At 38.5% G+C, this 23,887-nt stretch overlaps 1 protein-coding gene and 3 pseudogenes across 4 annotated transcripts in view; 2 read left to right on the plus strand and 2 right to left on the minus strand.

Moving 5' to 3' along the window:
• LOC136827873 (heat shock 70 kDa protein 14-like) overlaps window positions 1-23,887 on the plus strand; it is a 609,863-nt gene that overhangs the window by 240,394 nt on the left and 345,582 nt on the right. The window lies entirely within an intron of this gene.
• Window positions 762-8,372, minus strand: LOC136827870 (NADH-ubiquinone oxidoreductase chain 5-like; annotated as a pseudogene).
• On the plus strand, window positions 8,008-11,006 carry LOC136828454 (cytochrome b-like; annotated as a pseudogene).
• Window positions 9,507-10,279, minus strand: LOC136827869 (NADH-ubiquinone oxidoreductase chain 1-like; annotated as a pseudogene).

A 23,887-nucleotide genomic window follows, 5' to 3' on the forward strand; every position in this document is an offset into this window, starting at 1 on the left:
AGTTTATCATACAAATAAACATACCTGTATACATGTACCATAAAAATTCATCTCACTAAAAGAGAGAGAGAGAGAAATTATTGCTTTTAATAATATTTAATGTTATTTAATTTACACATAAAAGCTTGAAAACTTATAAATTACATAAAAAAAATTAAACAAACACTTTTGCTGGGTTTCTCAGTGTTCGCAAATGTTCGCGTTTCTGTGTTTTGAAAACTCGTGTATGACCATTAGTTAGGTTCCAATGAAAAATTCGTGTGTCTGTGAATTCATGCAACTCAAATCGTGCAAGTTCGAGGTATTACTGTAGATAAATTAATTTCACAACGAAACGTATTTTAGTTATATTTCGACTTAAAAACACTTCTATAATGAAAAGTAACCTTGCCCCTTATAAATAAAGTATTTAGACTTTAGAGATTCATTTACACTAACTAGAAGCAAGAAAAACATTCTGAACTGAATTAAATACGGCGCAATAAACACCGCGTAAACATTTCCAAACCAAAACAGTGATCGCTATGATCCCAATTTATAATACGAAAGCAATATAAGAATACATACATACAATATTATTGGATACAGTGAATTAAGGCATAACATTTTAAAAGATCCTTGGATAGGATGCATATTCATTATGCTGATGTTTGTGTAATACGATATGTGAATGTAGACTATAATGTAGGCTATGCTACCGTGTATGTATACAATATACCATAGTGTAGGCTAAGCTCATTCTTGTTTGTTATTCAATTTCTCTTTGTATTGAATTATCATATGTCACTTTGCATGAAGCTCCAGAATTAGCTGATATTAATAATTACTATACCGTGTATGTAAAGAGTATATTTTATAGTGTAGGCTGCTACCATATATGTATACATGGCACCGAATACCGTAGTGTAGGCTAGGCTGTGTTCGAAATTCGTTGTGGTATTTCTTACTTTTTTTCCCACAAATGATTTTTTTTTTTAACATAACCCCATCGTAAGTGCGGTAGTACCTGTATAAGCATTTTTAGTTTGTTTTGTGTGTTTGAACTATCAAAATAGGCAGTTTTAAGTGTTTTTAGAAGGGTTCTAAGTATTCGCTTGTTTTAGCTATTCGCGGGGTTGAGTGGTACGCATCCCCTGTGAATACAGGGCATTTACTGTGTTACAAAAAGCAAAAATAAAATTTGAGGGTGAAGATCTACCTCAAGAAATAAAAATTTTAGGCCAAAATAGAGAGTTAAGACCCTATGTCCCAAAGCCACAACATTGTCAAAATTGCAGTAAGTATGGGCACACAACGAAAAATTGTCGTAATGAACTGGTATGCGCTTAATGTGGATCTACTGAACATACCACACAGTGGAAGTGCAGTGAACCTAAGTGTGTAAACTGGGGGCAGAATCATCATGCAAGATCCAAAGACTGCATGTATTATGTATACAGTACAGATTTGAAAATACTACAAGAACGAACAGGCATGTCTATAAAAGAGGCTAAGTTGGAATTAAAAGTGAGAGGAATTCAAGATCTGTGTAAGAAACATACATATTCTTCAATAACAAGACCAAATAATGAAACAAAACTGCAAACAGATAGAAGTAACAGAGCACAGAAAAATAAATCTCAAGAAGAAATTAATAATTTAGAAATAAAAACTAAAATGGTAAAGAATAAAGAAACAGGTACAAATGAGATGGAGAATATTTTATCCAATTCATTTGAAATATTAATGCAAATAGGAAGACAGGAGGATGCTAGTACTGAAGTAACAGAGGAGGGTCATGATGGACTGGAAATTCAAGATAAAAAAAGGCCTTTGGAGAGAACACCACCCAAAACGAAGAAACCAACTATTATTAGAGAAACATCAGTCAAACCAAAGATAAAGGAGATGAAAAAGGAACAAAAACAAAAACAAGCTAAGAATATACCTTTATCTCCTAAAATAATAGTAAAACCTATGAAGGCAAATGTCGAAAACACTGAAGAAGTGAAAGAGAACCATACCATAGATAACAGTGATTATGTCAAGGGAGAAGAGATTACTCCTTCTCCAGTAATTGGTACAAGAGCGAATGAAAAAAGAAATATACATGATAATACTTGTGGATGTAATGATTGTTTCATTGAATTATGCAATAACAACAAAAGCATAACAAAAGATTATTTAACAAACATTATAAGAAATTTTATGAAATATAGGAAAAAAGAAACCACGGAATTGAGTACCCATGAAAAAGGTTGCATGTGCAGTTTGAGTACTTAGTATATTATAAAGAAAAACAAATGAGTGTCATGAGTAAATTATTAGAAAAAATCCAAATTGATAATACAAAAAAGATAGTAAAACTTGACCACTATAACAAAATATTTTCAATAGCTATATTATACAATGGAATGTAAATGGTCTACAGACCAGGTTACACCTAGGAGAAATACAACGGTTATTAAAAGAATATGAACCAATGATGCTATGTTTACAACATGTCAACAAAACAGTGTCAGCAATAGGTAAATATACCTTAGCATCAACATCACGAGAAGAAGGAAATTTAGGTACTGCCATATATGTACATAACAAATTATGTTATGACAAAGTACCTGTAAACTTTACTGATCTGCAAATATCAAGTATTAGAATACGAATAAAAAACAATAATTATGTAATTTATAATTTATACCACCAACCTCATAAAAATTACGACTTTGACAAACTTAAAGAATTTCTTAATAATGCCAAGGACCCTACATTAATAGCAGGTAATTTTAATGCCTACAACCCGATGTGGGTCTGTAATTGTAGAGACTCAAGTAGAGCAGGAAGTAAAATAGAAGAATTCTTAGATTCATATGACGTGTTGTATAAATGTTAACAAAATCAGCACATATTTTTCTAAAGCACATGGAACGTTTTTCTCAATTGACTCAACTCTGTGTACAGCAAACATAGTAGACAGACTGGACTGGAATACAGTTGATGGCTTGCCCACAAGTGATCATTTCCCAATATTAATTTCCTCGTTACAAAATAATCCCACCAAGCATGTCCCTCAATATAACATTTATAAAGCAGATTGGGAGCCATATGAATTCCACACTAGAAATATCCCACCATTTGAATATTTAAAAGACCATAATGAAACTAATAAATTTCTTGTTGATTTCATTCAAAATGCTGCTGATAAAGCAATACTAAAATCAAAAGTACATCCAACGAAACACAAAGTCCCATGGTGGTCTGAAAAACTAACAGAATTAATAAAAATAAAACAAATTGGAAGATTAGATAATTTGAATAGAAAGTTCAATAAAATAAATAAAACATTACCAATATAAGAAGAAAATGTACAAAAACTGACCATATTATTATTAGAAATTGATAGGTTAAAACCTCTATATAACAAAATATCTGCAAAATTTAAAGAGAAGTAATCCAAGGAAGAAGCATTTCATGGAGGAAACATGTATCAGATCTCTCTAGTAATACTCCCATACAAAAAATATTGGAAAAATTCAGAAAAATAAATGGTACCCATGTTAAACCACCTAGACATGCCGCAATAAAAGATTGGAAAAGAATACTTGATCCAAAAGAAATAAGTAATGTAATAGGTGAAAATTTAGCAAAAGTAGGTAGTGACAAAAATTTAGATGAGCATTTCCACACAAAGAAAAATAATATATAATTAATAGCAATAAATTTTGAAGCAATAGAAGATATATATTATAATAGAAAATTTAATATGGAAGAGTTGGAATTTGCTCTGTTGATCAGCAATAAATCTGTCCCAGGAGGTGACAGTATTTGTTTTGAAATGATCTGCCATTTAGCACCTTTGGCAAAGTCATACTTATTAGAGTTTTATAACCACTTATGGCTTCGAAATTTATTTCCTGATGAATGGCATAAAGCTATAATTATTCCTATCCCCAAACCAAGGTTTTTATAGTGTAATTAACACGCTACATTTTCATTGTAGAGCCAAAGGTACGAATCCTTTTCAAAATACTCAAGGGCAAATATGCCTCCTTTACAGCTTTAGTGTAACGCTCATAATATTAAGCTTCTTAAGTTTAAATAATTAAAAGTAACCCCACTAATCAAACCAGTAAAATCACCAAATAAGTTTTAGTTCTATTTTCCCGAATGGACTGAAGATAGCCAAAAGATTTTATTAAGGTTCTATAAATACCCTGTCCACCGTAACACTCAGACCAACCTCCGTCTCCTAACTGAGAGTAGACGAGCCCCCTCCTAAAATCTTTCGCCTAGCACCAATAGTAGACAGCAGGGGCAAAAATCACATGGAGCCAGAAAACACAACCACAGGACATAATCTTAAAGACTTAAGTCTGTATTTCTCTACCATCACATTCAATACATACCCCACGAACCCACCGATCAAACTAACAGCCAAAGCAAACAATTTTATAGGCACAGTCAAACAAAATATAACAGGGGCTGTAAATACAAGTCAAGAAACGGCAGCCCCACCCACTACAGCCCCGGCCCTTAATCCAAGTATAGGCAAAGTTATTAAAACATCAGAATCACTCACTGAAGAAATGGAACTCAAGTTGTAGTCCCCACTGAGCCTATAATAAACCAGATGAAACCTGTAGCAAACAGTAAGACCAGTAGCCAAAGCTAGTAATCAAAAACAAACCTCATTCAGAGGATTCAAGAAGGCCACCTCTAAAATTAAATCCTTAGAGTAAAACCCAGCCGAAAATGGAAAACCACAAAGAGCAAGATTAGCTAAATTAATACATATTACCCTAATAGACATAAAATTAACTAAACCCCCTATTATCCGAATATCCTGATAATCTCCAACTCTGTGAGTAATGGACCCGGCACACATAAACAAAAGAGCCTTAAACAAAGCGAGAGTTAGTAGATGGAAAAAAGCCAAAGTAGCCCACCCTAGCCTTAAAATAGTAATTATTACACCCAACTGACTTAAAGTAGAAAGAGCAATGATTTTCTTTAGATCAGTCTCAAAATTAGCCCCCAACCCAGCCATAAATATAGTTAAACACCCCAACAATAATAATAAAGTCCTGGCAGAAGAAGAAGATATCAATCTCGGGCTGAATCGAATTAAAAGATAAACCCCAGGAGTGACTAACGTAGAAGAATGGACTAAAGCAGAAACAGGAGTCGGAGCTGCCATTGCCGCAGGAAGCCAAGCAGAAAATGGAATTTGAGCCCTCTTAGTCATAGCCTCCAACACAACTAAAAAGATAACATACCTGTTAGCAACAGACTCCTCCCCTACATAAAAATAAAAATTTCAGCCCCCTAAACTTAACATCAAAGAAATGCTAAGTAAAATAGCGACATCGCCCACACAGTTTGATAAAGCGGTCAACATACCAGTGCCAGCAAACTTTTCATTTTGATAGTAAGTAACCAAAGCATAAGACACCAAACCTAAACCATCCCACTCCAACAAAATACTAATTTTGTTAGGACTAATAATCAACAAAAGCATAGAAAGAACAAATCCTAAAACCAAATACATAAAACGCCCGATATTATAATCCACAGATATGTAACCACCCCTATAGAATAAGACTATAGAAGAAATAAAACAAAAGACATAAACATCATAGACATTCAATCGACAATCAAAGTTATTTCAATGCTGGCCCTGTTAATTCTAACCAACTCCCAGTCTAAAAAATAACAACAACCAGAAAAAAGTAAGTTTAAAGAAGTAATTAAACTAGTATTAGACACAATCAATAAGAACACCATACTCCTTAAATTCATCTTATTATTCCACAACACTGCCTAAAATAAAAAATTATATCTCTGAATCCACAAACCAACATTTTATTTAAACTACTTAAGCTTTTAACAAACCAAAATCGAACCCTTCTGCACTAAAACATTTAAAGGCAACCAGTGAAGCATTAAAAGTAACTACTCTCGAACCTTACCAGAACAACAAGAAAACAAAGCCCTAAAATACTTCCCATGCTGACTTGAAGTAAACATGTAAAGTCTATAAGCAGCCCTTAAAAAGGAAAGAAGAGCAACCGGAATTATTGCCAACAACACTCAAGAAACAACCCTTAAGTTAAGGCTAATCTCACCCAACAAATTAACAGTTGGAGGCACAGCCATATTACCGACCCTCAGCCAAAATCACCATAAAGCCATAGTAGGCATGAAATTAAGCAAGCATTTGCTAACCAACAATCTACGTCTCCCAAGGCTCGTATACTATATTAGCCAAACAAAACAAACCAGAAGAACAAAGACCATGTCCCACCATAACAGAGACAGCACCAGACAAGCCTCACCACTTAAAAACACTAAGGCCGCATAACACTAAACCCATATGTGCCACAGAAGAATAAGCAATCAAAGCTTTAATATCAGTCTGACGTAAACAAATAAAACTTACAAAAATACCGCCTAATAAACCCACTAACACTCACAACCACCTAAAGACCACAGCTGAGTGAAAAAAAGAGGACACACACACTAAATCATGTCCACCTAACTTCAATAAGACACTGGCTAAAATCATGGACCCAGCCACTGGGGCCTCCACATGAGCCTTAGGTAACCATAAATGAACCAAATAAACAGGTAACTTAACAATAAAAGCCATAATACTGCAAATACATCAAATGCCCAGCAGACTTGCCCTACACTCAGGAACCAAAGACAAACCAAATGTTACAGAACTGCCACTTCTGTACAAACCCAAAATAGAAATTAACAAAGGCAAAGAACCAAACAAAGTGTAAAATAGCATACATACACCAGCTTGTAATTGCTCAGGCTGATATCCCCACCCCAAAATTAAAATCATAGTAAGAATCAAAGAACTTTCGAAACACATAAAATATTAAATAATCAAGACAAGAAAAGGTTAAGACCAAACTCAACAACAAGAAAACATTAATAAAAACACACTGTCAAAATCTTTAAAATTTTCAACCCTCTGCCTCCTCCTGACAACAAGAGCTATACTGTAATAAAAAACTTAATAAAATCAAAATGTACCCAATTATAGTCCAACCCAAACCCAAGTCCCAGGCAAGAAAAGGAAAATCCATTAAGTGGATAAATCCCAAATACAAAACTGGCCAAAAACAGAGATACCTGCACAGCTAATCACCTGTCAGCCACCAGAGTTATCAACAAAACTATTAAAATAAACTTTAACATCTTAAAACATTAAAACTCCGAAAATTGTCACTACCATGCCTATGAACAATAGAAACAAGTAAAGCCAAAGCCAGAGCCCCCTCACAGGCAGCAAGAGCAAGAAAAAATAATACAAAATACAAATCCCCCCCTAAATGACCGAAAGCTTGAGCCATGAACCAAAAAATATTTTCACTATAATAAACTCTAAACTCAATAAATGCTTTCGTTTTCCCACAAAAGCCAGTAAGCCACAACACAAGCAGAACAAAGGGACATAAAGTAAAAAATTGAAAATTGTCATTAGTTTCAATAGTTTAAATAAAATGACGGTCTTATAAACCGTAGATGAATTTATTGTTCTTGAAGCTCAGAAAAAAGAAAACATTCCCATCCTCAGTCCCCAAAACTAATATTTTATATAAACTACTTTCTGTATCAACACACTGCTCCTTCCTATCTTCTCTTATACTAATACCCTCTTCAATTTGCTTCACACATATAACACACCCCCTAGCCATAGGACTGACACTAATCCTCCACACTATTATAATCTGTGTATCAGCAGGCTTCTTATCAAAATTTATATGATTCTCCTATATTCTATTTTTAATTTTCCTAGGAGCCACCCTAGTCCTCTTTATCTGTGTAGCCTCCCTTGCTTCAAACGAAACATTTAAACTTTCAATTAAAATAATCTCACCTTTCATTTGACCTCTATCCATAGCACTCATCTTACCATTCACTGACCAAATAATCGTTCCAACTAAAGACACCACAGAACTCTCATTATTAACAAGTCTCCAAGACATCCAATCAACTCAGATGTCACTCAGCCACATGTACAACCCCACCACAGCCACCCGTACAAGTGTAATCATCTTATATCTTGTACTAGCTCTTATCGTTGTAGTCAACCTCAGATCAACCTTTTCTGGACCTCTTCGAATATCCTAATGACAGCACCTATACGAAAATCACACCCCCTCTTTGAAATTGCTAACGGGGCCCTAGTGGATTTGCCCACGCCAGCCAACATTTCTATTCTCTGAAATTTGGATCTCTTCTAGGCATGTGCTTGATAGTTCAGATCGCAACAGGACTATTCCTAGCCATGCACTACACAGCAAATGTAGACCTAGCTTTCTCAAGAGTAGCCATTTGCCGAGACGTAAACTACGGATGACTCCTCTGGACATTCCAGGCCAACGGTGCCTCATTCTTCTTCATTTGCCTATACAGACACATCGGATGAGGAATCTACTACGGATCATTCTTATACATACATACGTGATCAGTAGGAGTAATTATTCTATTCTTAACTGTAGCAACAGCCTTCCTAGGATATGTACTCCCATGAGGACAAATATCATTCTGAGGTGCTACTGTAATTACCAACCTAATATCGGTAATCCCATTCGTAGGTACAGATCTAGTACAATGAATTTGAGGAGTATTCGCAGTAGGTAATGCAACTCCAACACGATTCTTCACCGTCCATTTCCTATTCCCATTCATTATTGCAGCCACCTCTATAGTCCACATTTTATTCTTGCATCAAACAGGATCTAACAATCCCCTAGGAATCTCTAGGCAGTTAGAAGAAGTTCCATTTCATCCTTATTTCTCATTTAAAGACATCGTGGGATTTGCAGTCACGCTAGCCGCACTAATCATCCTTACACTCCTTGACCCGTACCTACTCGGAGACCCAGACAACTTCATTCCAGCCAATCCACTGGTGACACCAGCTCACATCCAACCAAAAAGATATTTTCTATTCGCCTATGCAATTCTATGATTAATCCCAAATAAACTAGGAGTTATCGCCCTAGTTATACCAGTAGCCATTTTATTCATCTTACCATTCACGCACAAAAATAAATTCTGAAGACTAGCCTTCTACCCAGTCAGACAAATTTTATTTTGATCCACGATTAGAATCGTAATTTTACTAACGTGAATTGGAGCCCGACTAGTAGAAGACCCTTATATGCTCACAGGACAAATCCTAACAGTTCTGTATTTTCATTCTTCATTATTAATCCATTAGCAATAATCACATGAGATAAACTTTTAGACTGACTATTCATCTTTATGAAGACAAGTGTTTTTAAAGCACCCAACAAGAGTTTTAATCTCTTAATAGTCTATCCTAATTTCTTTACAAGACTATACTAGGGCAACCTCTAAAAAAGCCTTCAGTCCCATGAAAAAAATACAATAATTTAAAGCCACAGTAAGAAATCCCTTTCAAGCAAGATATATCAATTTAACGTAACGAAGTCACTGCAAAGTACCATGCACCCATACGAAACAGAAACCAATAAAGATAGCTTTTATATAAAACAGAAGAGAAACAAGACCCGAGCCCTAGAAAATGATAAAAAAAGAGCCTTTAAAAACAAAATCCTGGCATACTCAGCCTTAAAAATTAAAGCAAAACCCTGCCCCTATACTCAGTATTAAACCCAGATACCAACTCAGACTCATTCTCTGTGAAATCGAAAGGAGTTCGGTTACTCTCAGCTAAACAGGAAGCAAACCACAACAGAGCCAGAGGAAATCCCAAAAGAAAATATCAGCAGTAACGCTGATAACTCTCAGACAACCCTAAATCAAATCCCCCTACCAAAAATAACATACTCAGCAAAATTAGGGCAAGACTTACCTCATAGGAAATAGTCTGAGCAACAGCATGAAGACAACCCAAAAGAGAATATTTAGAGTTAGAAGCCCAGCTTGCCCCTATGGTAGAGTACACTCTTGCCCTTGTACAACAAAGAAAAAATAAAACCCCAAATTCAAAAGAGAATAAACCTAGCTCATACGGTATTAAGCACCATCAGACTAAGGCAGTAAATAACCTAAACACAGGAGATAAGTAATAAGGAATAAAATTACTCATAGTAGGAAAAGTTTGTTCCTTAGTGAATAATTTAGCAGCGTCAGCAAAAGGCTGTAACAAACCAGCATAGCCCACTTTATTAGGACCCTTACAAATCTGAATGTAACTTAAAGTCTTATGTTCAAGCAATGTAAAAAAAGCAACAGAAACCAAAACTAAAATCACTAAAATTAAGTAATTAACTAACTTAATCAAAATCATCATAGAAAGAAAACACAAAAAGCTTCTTCCTATTGCCTATAGTAATCACTATATTAACAGATCCCAAATCCAACGCACTTATCTGCCAAGGCAATCCATTAAAGTTTATCTTACACAAAGACCATCTCAAAAGCTCAATCCTTTCGTACTAAAGCCATTTTTAAACTATTAAAAGATAGAAACCAACCTGGCTCACACTGATTTGAACTTAAATCATGTAAAATTTCAAAGGTCAAACAGACCTACTAGCTAAACGGCTACACCCAGCTGAAATTTTAATTCAACATTGAGGTCGCAACTACTCTTGTCGATAAGAACTCTCAAAGAAAATCATGCTGTTATCCCTAAAGTAACTTATTTTCTTAATCCCCAAGGGGGGATCAAATTCTAGTTGGTGCTATAAAATTCAATAGACAGTTACACATTATATCTTCATCTCCCCAATGAAATATAAATCAGACAAAACTACTTTTCACCCACATTGCAAATTAAGCGTAACTTATATTAAGTTTTATAGGGTCTTATCGTCCCCCTAAACAATTTGAGCCTTTTCACTCAAAAGTTAAATTCAAACATCGTAAAGGAGACAGCCTGTCCCTTGTCCAACCATTCATTCAAGCCTCCAGTTACAAGACTACTGACTATGCTACCTTTGCACGGTCAAATTACCGCAGCCCTTTAAATAAGTCAGTGGGCAGGCTAGACTTTATAACTAATTCACACAGACATGTTTTTGATAAACAGGCAGGGACAAAATTTGCCGAGTTCCTTCTAAACGCCTCTCCAAGTGTTTAAAAAATAAATAACACCCAAACATAAAAACTAACTACAATTTCACTTATATAAATATTTTACCTACCATTTAAACAGTAAATGGCATTCTTTACTAGAAAAAGCAAGCACCTTATAAATATAAAAAAAAAAAACTCGATATTACTTTAACGTTATACCAAGATGGCTGATTTTAAGCCCCACCTCAAATGATAACTAAGAAGACACTTAACAAAACAGCAGATAAGAAGCTCATCCCTCCTACCATTACTATTGAATTAAGCTTAAACCTGACACAAAATTAAATTTATTTAGTAAAGAACCAGATATACAAAGATCGACTAACATATCACCACTAAAGATTTGTTACAAACCACTTTACAATGTAAAAAATCAACAAAATTTAGCTCTCCTTGTTTTGGGACCGCATAACTAGCATGTCAATATAGTTCACCCCTGATACAAAAGGTACAAAAATTTAACACTACTTTATCCAAATTCGATAACAATTCCATCACTGTACTTATTAACTATAATCTTTAAACAAAATTCTACAAAATACTAAACAAAATCAGTTAATTCTTTATCAAACTAAACTACAAACAAATCCACTTCAATAATAAGCAATTATTAAGTAGTGCCTAAAAGGCAATCCCTCCAGCGTAAGTGGAGTGCTTAAACATTAGCTACAACTCATACTCCTAGATGCATTTTCCAATACAACTACTATGTTACGACTTATCTCACTTTAGAGAATGAGAGCGACGGGCAATGTGTACATATCCTATAGCTACTATCACTGTAACATATTAAAAAAGAAATAATTAATTTACAAAAATTTACAAACACTGACTATATTATTATTAGAAATTGATAGGTTAAAACCTCTATATAACAAAATATCTGCAAAATTTAAAGAGAAGTAATCCAAGGAAGAAGCATTTCATGGAGGAAACATGTATCAGATCTCTCTAGTAATACTCCCATACAAAAAATATTGGAAAAATTCAGGAAAATAAATGGCACCCATGTTAAACCACCTAGACATGCTATAATAAAAGATGGGAAAAGAATACTTGATCCAAAAAAATAAGTATTGTAATAGGTGAAAATTTAGCAAAAGTAGGTAGTGACAAAAATTTAGATGAGCATTTTCACACAAAGAAAAATAATATATAATTAATAGCAATAAATTTTTGAAGCAATAGAAGATATATATTATAATAGAAAATTTAATATGGAAGAGTTGGAATTTGCTCTGTTGAACAGCAATAAATCTGTCCCAGGAGGTGACAGTATTTGTTTTGAAATGATCTGCCATTTAGCACCTTTGACAAGTCATACTTATTAGAGTTTTATAACCACTTATGGCTTTGAAATTTATTTCCTGGTGAATGGCATAAAGCTATAATTATTCCTATCCCCAGACCAGGAAAAGATCCCAGTAATGTAAACAATTGCAGACCAATTTCTTTAACAAGTTGTTTATGCAAATTACTAGAGAAAATAGTAAATGCTCGACAAACATGGCACATTTGAGAAAATAAAATTTTGACTCCTCCTCAATTTGGGTCACAGCGTAACAGATCTACACTGGATTCTCTGTCTAACTTGGAAGATCACATACGAAGAGGATTTGAATGAAAACAAATTACTATAGCAGTGTTTTTTGACATTGAAAAGGCATATGGTACTACTTGGAGATATGCAATACTAAAAACGTTATATAAAAACAGCATCCGTGGACATTTACCTAGGTTTATCCAAAACTTTCTTACAAAATCGCACTTTTCAAGTGAGAATTGATGATATATTGTCAACTACATTTCCACTTGAAAATGGTATTTCACAAGGAATCGGCCTTAGTGGCACACTGCTCACTTTAGCAATAAATGATATCAGTGCTGTTCTTTAATCTACGAATCGGAATATTAAAAGTAACTTGTATATGGATGATTTTGCCATATATTATTCAGCATCTCGCATAAAACATGCAGAGCGAATCATTAACCCATAAACGCCGACTGGACGTATCGTACATCGACTAAAATTGTCTGTTGGGTGCCGAGTGGACTCAAATTCGACTCGACTGAAATGGTCGAAAAACGCAATTGTAAGCTAAAATTCATACATTCTAGTAATATTCAATCATTTACCTTCATTTTGCAACAAATTGGAAGTCTCTAGCACAGTATTTCGATTTATGGTGAATTTGTGAAAAAAACTTTTTCCTTACGTCCGCACGGTAACTCTGCTGAAAATTTCAGAAATTCTTTGGTCATTTTGTCGTAATGTTTGCACCGGTTTATATTAGTCGTTACATAAAGTTTTATATATGGAAATGTGCCCAATTTCATGTAGAATACAACAGAAAATAACTCATAGTTATAGCTTCTATCAGTTTTGAAATATTTCCATATAAATCACGATAAGTGCCAAAATTTCAACCTTCGGTCAACTTTAACTCAACCGAAATGGTAGAAAAATGCAATTGTAAGCTAAAAATCTTACATTCTAGTAATATTCAATCATGTACCTTCATTTTGCAACAAACTGGAAGTCTCTAGCACAATATTTCGATTTATGGTGAAATTTTGAAAAAAACTTTTTCCTTACGTCTGCGCGGTAACTCGGCCGAACATCTCAGAAATTCTTTCGTCACTTTGTCGTAATGTTTGCACCGTTTTATTTTAGTCGTTACATTAAGTTTTATATATGGAAATGCGTGCAATTTCATGTAGAATACAACAAAAACTAACTCATGGTTGTAGCTTTTATCAGTTTTGAAATATTTTCATATAAATCACGATAGAGAAAATTCTACTTTTGGTCAACTTTAACTCGACTGAAATGGTCGAAAACGCGATTGTAAGCTAAAACACTTACATTCTTCTAATATTCAATCAATTAGCTTCATTTTGCAACAAACGGGAAGTCTCTAGCACAATATTTCGATTTATGGTGAATTAAAAAAAAAAAAACTTTTTTTACGTCTGCTCGTTACGAATTCATGCATCATTTTGTGATAATATTTTCTCTTTGTTGCTTTGATCATTTTACAATTTGTTATATACCAAAATCATTGCAATTTAGTGTACAATACAAAAAAAAAATAACTTGTTAGCTTTAACCGTTTTGCTCACAGCACAATTTGTATACAATTATATGTGAAATTTTTTTTTGCGCTGTCATATATTTCAGTATTTATATATGATAATGATATTTTTTTTAAATTTCTGATGGTTGCATACTAAACTTCAGGCAATGACAAAAAAAGGAGCCAAAAATGAACTCTTAATCTTAAAAACTAAGCGTGCTGTGATTTTTTGAAAAAGACTTTTTTTTCCGCTTCGGCGTTAGAGGGTTAATAAAATTATAATAAAAACAGATGAATGGGCCTCATCTGTAGGCTTTAAATTTTCTATACAAAAAACTCAGTAATGTTTTATAGAAATAAAAAGTGGAAAAAAGGCGAATAAATAGATTTAAAAATCAAAAATCATTCCATACCAATTGGCCAAACAGCAAAATTTTTAGGATTAGTATTTGATACTCACTTAAACTTGAAAGCCCACATAACATACATGAAATCAAAATGTAAAAGAGCATTAAACCTAATTAAAAAACTATCGAACACTACTTGGGAAGCCAATAGACATACACTTGCTTTACTGTATAAAGCAACAGTGCTGTCTATCATTGATTATGGAAGTGAAATATATGGCTCGGCATTAGAAGCAACTCTGGAAACGTTAGACCCAGTTCATAATGAAGGCCTTAGAATAAGTTCAGGAGCTTTTCGATCATCACCAACATCTTATTTACAAGTTGAATGTGGTGAACTACCTCTGTCTCTCCATAGAGAGCTAGTAACAATGAAGAGTGCTCTGAGAATTCAGACCAATGATTCTCCAACCAAAAAATTATTTGGATTAACCCTTAAGTTTCCCCAGACCGGGGAAACTTTGAGGTCGGCAAAATAAAAAAAAAAAAATCACATCATTTAAAGAGAATGACACCTACATTCACACTTTATAAATAAAAAAATTCTAAAAAATTTTCCCTACCTTGCACGAGAAGTTGAAAATGACTATTATAACCCCTTGTGGGGCCTCATTTACAAGACGAATCATAAATTTTACCAAGTTATATATGTTTTTTCTAATAAATATATTTACTGTATTGTATTTTGTAAAATTATTATTACTGCTCTTACAATATCAAAACAGATAAGAAATAAAAGCAGTAACAAACTTTTTGCATATTTGTTGTAAAATATTCAGTAAAATTACGAGAAGGAAGATTCGGTAACTTTTTTTTTTACTTTTACATGCTTTTTCTAAAATTTCTTTGCAATTTTCTTTGTAAAATTGCATTTACAACCGACATACTATCATAAAAGACAAAAACAAAAAACAACAGCAACCCATTCATATATATGCAAGCAAATTTACAAAAAGACTTGTGAGAGAGAAGTCACAAGCATTACTGATACTGGCCTAACTCTCACATCTGTATAAAAGTTGCCATTAGTGAATTTATAGCATATAGCATATAGAAATATTGGCACCTTTGTTTCGAATCATTATTACCATAACAGTGGTGCGTAATTCTGCTTCACACTGAAGCTCAATCCGTCCACCTCCCCAAACCTGTTTTACTTCACACTGAGGATCAATCCGTCCCTTAAGAGTTAAGAGATGTGCTTATAAACAATCATCCACCTCCTTTCCCAATTAGAGCTAGATTGTTTGAGTCGCTTAATATAAATATATAATTACCTTTAATATTAAAATTACCTCCGCCTTGGACAGTGAATAAAATGAGAATTTGTACACACTTGAAATATTTATAAAAAAGTTATTCATATACTCCAGAACACCATAGACAACATACAGTAGAACATATACTGTAATCCGAGAAGGTCCACCACATTACGCAATAAATATTGACGGATCTAAGTCACAATACGGAGTGGGATATGCTGCAGTATCCCAAAACAAAATGTATCGGTTCTCTCTACCAGACAATGCCTCGGTGTATACAGCTGAATTGTGTGCATTAGCATCAGCCATAAAAGTAGAGGAGAAGCCTCGTGTAATAATTTTGTGATTTATAGCGACTCCAGAAGCGCTATAGAGGCCATTCAAAGCTATAATAAAAAAAATAATATTGTACAACATATCAAGTTTTCACTCCAGAAATTGTATAATAAGGGAAAAAATATTGAAATATGATGGATCACTGCCCATGCAGGGATTAGGGGAAATGAAGAGGCTGATAAAGCAGCTAAAGAAGCAGTTCACATGAAAAGAGCAAATGTAAACATCCCTATTAGTGACTATATAAGATATATAAAAACAATCATTGCAAGTAAATGGCAAAATATATGGAATGAAGAGCCTGATATTAATAAATTAAAGCAGATAAAATCCAGTGTTGTAAAATGGAGTTTGTCATATCAGAGAGAGAGACACACACAAGTAATTCTGACACGTCTTCGAATTGGCCATACTTGTTTGACACATGGACACTTAATGAAGAGTCCATGTGCCCCTCCTCGCAAATGTCCAGATTGCAATGTGTTGATAACAGTTAAGCATGTACTGTGTGAATGTCCAAAATATAACCTGCAGCGATTATCAAATTTTGAAAATAGATCAATACAGCATAAGAAATTTTGTCGGAATCTTCAACATTTTCAGTAAGAGAAGCTGTGAGTTAATTGATTAAATGTAAAAAATCAATCAACCAGTCTAATGAATTTTAAAACAATTCAGAATAAATTAAGTAAAATCTTAAAATTTAAGATTTTACTTAAGGGATTTTGACAAAGGAAAAATCTATTTCTGAGGAAGGTCCCGTGTCACCCGGTGAAATTCCATTACAGCACGAATTTCTAGGTATAATAATGCTAGATATACCAGAGAAAAAGAGCTTTCAGGAAAGCTGGGGTTACTACCCCCAGTCGAGCGTCTTCTAGGAAGACGTCGGTATAAAGAAGGGTGAGTGAAATACCACTACCACGGAAAAATACTCGAAAGGTCTCTCCTTATCAAAACCCCCGGAACAGAGCGGTGAGCCGTTACAGCCCCTACACTCAACACCCGCCAGGACGGCGACACCAGCGCCACCTACTTCATTCCATGCTAGCACTAACCCCAGACTTGGCATGTGCAAGTAGGGGGGGGGAGTACTAGGTGAGCCAGGGAGGGTCACCGGGTGACACGGGACCTTCCTCAGAAATAGATTTTTCCTTTGTCAAAATCCCTTTTCTGAGTCCAGTCCCGTGTCAGCCGGTGAAATAGTGATAGAGAATCATGCCAAGGCTGCAACTACAAGGAAAAAAGGGGGTAATCTGAAGAAAAAGGCAAAAATTTTACGAAAATAATTTTAATCAAGTAATCTCTTCCATGTAGCAAGAATACTAAAACTAAGGTATACTAAATCTAAGGCACATCAAAAAACTTAATACTATGAAATAAGGGGAGGTCCCCGGTACGACGGGGAAAAAACCCCAAAAATCTTAAAATTACTTAAAGCTAGGTGAAACATGAAATGTGCACAAGATAAGCAAACACAACCTTAATACTATACACGTAAACTTAGGCTAAACACGTAAGAGACAAGATCAATGAAAATTAATATATACATATATCTGGGGTACATGGAGCCAAATAAAAACCGTCCAGTACCCCATAAGAAAAAAAACAATCATGGCATGTCAGATTACACTTTTCCATCAGTAGATACAAGATACATCAATATGAGGGGCCAGGCAGTGAGGCATAATCAACCAGGAGAATAAGCAGAGAAGTAAATGAGGCAGGCGGGCGGGGGAAAAGGAAAGGATAAGGAAATGATTAGTTAAGGTGGGGAGATGACACTTCCCACTGCTATTGTAGAATATTTCAGGGCTTGAGCGATTTTAAATAGTGGCGTTTAAACACTAGAGGTGATTTCCAACCCGTATATTTAGATAACTCTGAGAAGTCCATATTATGAAAGTAATTAATAGAAGTAGCAACTGCTCGAATATCATGAACTTTAGGAACTGAATCTGGGTTGGCCTGTTTAATGAAATACAGAATTTGTTGTCTTATAGCATTTAGTGAAAGAGTACCACCTTTCTCCCTGATAAAAAGAGGACCCGACTTACTCTGTGGAGTTCTTAAAAGGTAAGATTTAAGTGTATAAACTGGACATAAAGACTGGTCTTGAGGAAGGGGCACCACCTTCCAAGGAGACCACCTGTCCTGTGGGTCTTCGTTCTTAGCTAAAAATCTAGGGTCAGGGGAAAGGAGGACCTCTCCAGACGGGAGGAAGTTTACAAAATTATCACCTCTAGTGAGAGCCGACAGCTCTGAGATTCTAGCACCTGAAGCCAAGCTAATCAAAAAATAATGTCTTCCTTAACAGATCCTGATAAGAGCAATGAAAGTTATCCAACTCTGATGCTAACTTAAGGACGTCACTGAGAAACCACGTAACAGAATGTGGGCGTGATACTGGTCTCAGACGAGCGCATGCTCTGGGGATGGATGAAAAATAGGAATCTGTAAGGTCGATTTTAAAGCCGTAAAGAAATACTTTCTTCAATGCCGACTTGACTGTGGTAATAGTGGCCGGAGCAAGGCCTTTTCAAACAGTGATCTAAAGAAGGAAACTCCTAAATTAGTCTGTCATGATTTTGGCTTCAGATGCTTTCAGGAAGGAGGCTAATTTTTTGACTGCTGAGTCATACTGTCTAAGAGTAGAATCTCTTTTATCTGATTCTAAAAACAGAGTGTTGACAGGGTCAATGTTCGCTCCTTTTGGGCTGCGAATTTTATAAAGTCCATAAAACTAGGGCATTCTGAATCCTTGAGGAAGCTGACACAGTCTTGGTTTGTACTGTCTGGGTCAGAATGGGCTTGGGAATCCGAAGACTCCGTAATCCCAGTTCCTGAAGGAGAGGGAACCAATTGCTCTTCGGCCAGTAGGGGCTACTAGGGCTGGTTGACCTTTGAATGTCCTGAGTTTGTGTAATACTTTCAGCAGTAAATTTATTGGAGGAACAGATAAATCTTCTCCCAATTGTTCCAATCTACTGTCATTGCGTCTGTGGCGAACGCCTGAGGGTCCAGGTTGGGGGCCACGTAACAGGGGAGCTTGAAGTTGCTCTCCGTTGCGAACAGATCCACTTGGAGGCCCGAACCCGGCGGCAAATCCATTTGAAAGATTCCACGTCCAGGGACCACCCGTCTCCAACGGGTAGTCCTGGACAGGGAATCCGCCACCACGTTCCGCACCCCGCTAGGTGGGTGGCTGACAGGTGCCAGCCGTGCTTGTTCGCCAGGGAGAAGATAGCAACCATTACTTGGTTTACTCGACCTGATTTGGAGCCGCCCTGTTGATGCAATGAACTACCACTGCGCTGTCCAACACCAGCCTGATATGAATCCGGTTGGGGGGGCGGATTTTCTTCAGAGTTAGAAAGACCGCCATAGCTTCCAGGGTATTTATATGGAACTGCTGAAACATTGTGGACCACGTTCCTTGTACTTTCTGTTTTGGTGAATATCCCCCCCAGCCGCTTAGGGAAGCGTCTGTGTGGACAACTAGTGCCGGAGGGGGAAATTGAAGCGGAACTGTTTTGGACAGGCCTCTGACTGTGGTCCAAGGCCGCAGTCTTGTCTTTAAGATTCGAGGATAGAGGAGACCTTGTCTCTGAGCTTGACATTTGCTCGACTCCGCCACACTCTGTTTATGTCTTTTAATTTTGCTTTTAAGAGCAGGTCTGTCACTGAGGCAAATTGAAGAGACCCAAGGACTCTTTCTTGGGATCGGCGGGATGCCGATGGATTTTTGAGGAATCTCCTGGTGAGAGATGCTATCTCTTTCCTCTTGGGAGGCGGGAGAGATAACGTGTGAGAGGACAGATCCCACTGGAGACCCAGCCACTGAAACCGGGACTCCGGAGTCAGGCGGGACTTCTCTCTGTTCAGCTGAAAACCTAGCGATTCCAGGAAATTGATGACTATGGACATAACCTTCTGACACTCCGGAACAGTTGGTGCCCAAATTATCCAATCGTCTAGGTACGCTGCCAGGGATATCCCTCGAGACCGGAGTTGTTGCACTACAGTGTCCGCCAGCTTGGTGAATACCCTGGGCGCAATGTTCAGACCGAAGGGCATGACCCTGAAGGAGTAGGCTTGATTCCCGAGTCTGAAACCGAGGAACTGAGAGAAGTTCCGCGCAATCGGGACGTGATAATAAGCGTCTGAAAGATCGATAGAGGTGGTGACGGCTCCACGCGGAAGTAGAGTCCGTGACCTGAGCTACCGTAAGCATGCGAAAATTTGTTGCATTTTATGTAGAGATTTAGACGCGACAGATCCAGGATCACTCTTTGCTGATCGGAGTCTTTTTGGGAACAGTGAATAACCTGCCTTGAAACTTTAGGTGCCTTACTTTCTTTATTGCTCGTTTGTTGAGCAATTCTGTTACGTAATCCTGTAGGATTGATGTGGGTGGCTGGTAAAATCTGGTTAGAGGAGGAGGGTTCTTGATCCAGCTCCACCCTAGTCCTTTGGACACAATGCTGTGTGCCCAAGGGCTGAAGGTCCATTGGTCCCTGAACCAATACAGGCGACCACCTACCTGTGTTCTCTCAGTGGGAGGGAGCGGGTTTATTCCCCCTACCACGTCCAGGCCTGCCCCTTGGGGTGGTGTTGGGCTTTCCTCTATGAGGGACTCTGCCTCTTCCTCCTCTTGCAACCCTATTGAGGCCGTGAAAGTAACCACGGCCCTCATATGTGGGGTTGTATGCTGGTGAAGCCACATAAGAGGGTGCAGCTGGTTGGACCAGCACGTACTGTTGGGGTGAGCCTTGGAGGTAGACGGCTGGGCTACTGCCGAGACCGGGACGGCTTGGACTACCGCCTGATGGGGCCTCTTATGCCTCCTGAAGCGTTTGCCTCCTCTCGTCTGGGGGCCGGCAGATTCTGGGGTCTTAATACGCTTGTAGGCAGAAATGCCCCAGCGAGAGCGCAGACTCTGATTGGCCCGTGTAGCCTCGGCCATAACGCTTGTGACCTCCTTCAGGGAAGAGGTTAGGTCCCCAGATCGAGCTTTTAACGAGCTTGTTAGGCTCGTGGCGGATAGTAGCATCGGCGAAGATGAACTTCCTGCATTCCAGTCTGGCCATGATGAACTCAAATAAGTCCGACTGGAAGCTCCCGCCAGGAAGGACTTAGCCAGAACTTGGAAAAATGGCTCGTCCGAGCAGGAGACGGCAGTAGCTTCTGTAAGGCAGCCAGAGCTCAAGGACCGGGCTAACTTAGTCCGGGCCTCAAACTCCGCCTTCAATAAGGATTCCGCAGCTTGGGGAGCTGCTCACTAAATTGGCGTGGAAGCGCAGAAGGGGTCCAGCTTCCCGACAGTGAAAGTGGACGGGCATCCACCCAGAACTCATTACTTCCTGGGAATACCAGGAAGTAGGGTCTGTTTCCCTTAACTGTGGTAACGGATTACCATCAAAGCATGCTCGGGCCGTAGCCAGAGCGACTTTGTCCAAGCAAGGGGTGGGAAGGTCTTCTCCCAGGGCGAACATCGTAAAGTTGCCCTTGAAAGGGGTCAACTTCGTGTTTTCTGCCTGCCACTCCGTCAGAGTGCGCAGAGAGCCGACTGAGCTTGGTCCCTAGGGACGATGACAGTCTCCTAGGAACCTTGTCTGACCGAATCCAAGCTTCTTCTGTGAGCCTCACGAAGCCTGGGTAAGGGGGCAAGAGATCGGGGGAAGAACTCCAATTCCTCCAACCGCCTCGTGCCAAGACCCTCAACTGTAAGCTTGCCATCATGTTGGATGGCCCGGAGTGCTGGCGCCAAGGGTTACCGACATCGAACGGGCGGGGAGGTCCGCAGTGTCGGGGATAACATACTGTGGTTCGGCTGGGGGTGGGCGAGCCATACCTGCCAGTATGTTATCATGACTGGCCAACTTCTCAGTTATCTTGTCAAATCTGGAATCTAGGTCCTCCGTAAACTTTTTATAAAGTTGATTGGCAAAGGCCTCTGCATCAAAAGCAGGCTGGCGAGGAGGGCTTGGTTTTGCAGCCCTCTTACTCGCGCCTTTGCTGGAGGAACCAGACTTGCTCCTGGAGGCTACAGGTCCTGAAACCTTAGCCTTCGACGGGGGGAAGGGCGATGCCTTCTTGGAAGTCGAGGACTTGTAGCCCTTCGCCTTCCATGAAGTCTTCAACTTCAACTTGGGGATAGCAGACGGAGCTCTATCACCCAAGGAGGAAGACTTCACGAAACCTGCAAAAGAAGATACGGATGAAGCAGGGGAGTCAAACAGAGGGGGGCCCGCCCCAACAACCTCACTTACCTCACCACTTACCACCTGGTCCTGCTCTGTATTCATTGGTTCCAGGTTGAGATCCAAGGCGGCTACATCCTCCGAGACCTCAGCATAGAGGATATCCACTTGGGGTGGCTGGGTCGCATCCCGGATTTGCTGGATGATTGGGGTGGCAAGATCTTCAGGCACTGCGGCCGCCACCCGTGCGCCGGGGTAAAGCAAGTCCCTCAACCTGGCGTCGAGGACGTAGGGCTTCCCGACGGAACATTCCTGCCAAACCCAGCCACCCAGGCCCGGAGGGATTCCAAGGCAGACTTCTTGGAAGCTTTCGTCCGCCTGTAAGAAACCAGCAATTAGCTAAGAACGAAAAAGCCAGACCGGGAACCTCTAAACAATATACAATATGAGGAGCATAAAGCGGGGAAAAAGACTGTCACTTACCGACTCATCCTGGGACGGTTGCGCAGAGAGCAAAGCAAACCTCACAACCATCGGGTGCCAAACAACCAGGTCGTCCAGTCGGACCGCACAACCAGCGTGGGTCCGCATACTACGTGTCCGTAGGGTTGTTGAAGGGGCGGTACACCCCGGCTCCTCACAGCGAACAGTCTGTAAGTAGAAAAGTACATGAACCTCACACTCTAAGCAATCTAAAGCCCGGCAAGGCCGAAACTCAACTATAACCGAATATTCCGGCGGAGAAGAACTCCCTTATCATAAACTGGGCCAATAAGCTCTAAATGCACAGAGTGGAAGGTAAGGGCTTTCAGACCCGGAGGACTCCGGGAATGAAGGAACAAGAAACCAGGAACTAACCATAAGGGCTGCCAGAAAAATAACGGCGGAGCCCCGGGTGTAGGACCGGACTCACGTATATAAAATAAATAAAGGAGCGTACTCCTGTAGATAAACAGATTTATCTAAAATGAAAAATAATAATAATAATAATAACAAGTGACGGTAAATACTCCGGAGACCGGAGGGGTCCGCTCCCCTTACATGATGTAAAACCTTCCGCCCTTACTTCCCGCTGGAGAAACAAGACGGGCAAAGTGCTCGTATGTTCATAACATAAGACGGAGCAATTACATTTTACCCTATCTCGTAACCCGACGGGGAGACGAGAGGTATGGGATAGTGACTCAACACGTTCGAGTAAACAAACCACCAACCCCAACACAGTGAAGCTAGGGACGGTATGGGAGGAGCTTAATCCTCTACCAATAGGAGGAGTCCCTGAACTCGGAGAAAACGCCATCTAGCGTCACCCGCACGAGTAGAGCAAGGCTGGGGAGGGGGGGGGAGGGTGGGGGGGAAGAGAGTAGGCTACCAGGAAGGGAACAGGAGACAGGGAGAAACATATCACCCGGCTCAACTGCATCCATCCTCCAAGAAAATGAAACTTGGAAGGGTAGCCTACTGACTGGGAGCTACACAACCCGAAGCCCGACTCCTTCCTAGGCGAAGCCTAATATGGACCTAACCTAGTATAG

The sequence above is a fragment of the Macrobrachium rosenbergii genome, chromosome 42 (assembly GCF_040412425.1).
Source record: "Macrobrachium rosenbergii isolate ZJJX-2024 chromosome 42, ASM4041242v1, whole genome shotgun sequence".
NCBI classification, from domain to species: Eukaryota; Metazoa; Arthropoda; class Malacostraca; order Decapoda; family Palaemonidae; genus Macrobrachium; species Macrobrachium rosenbergii.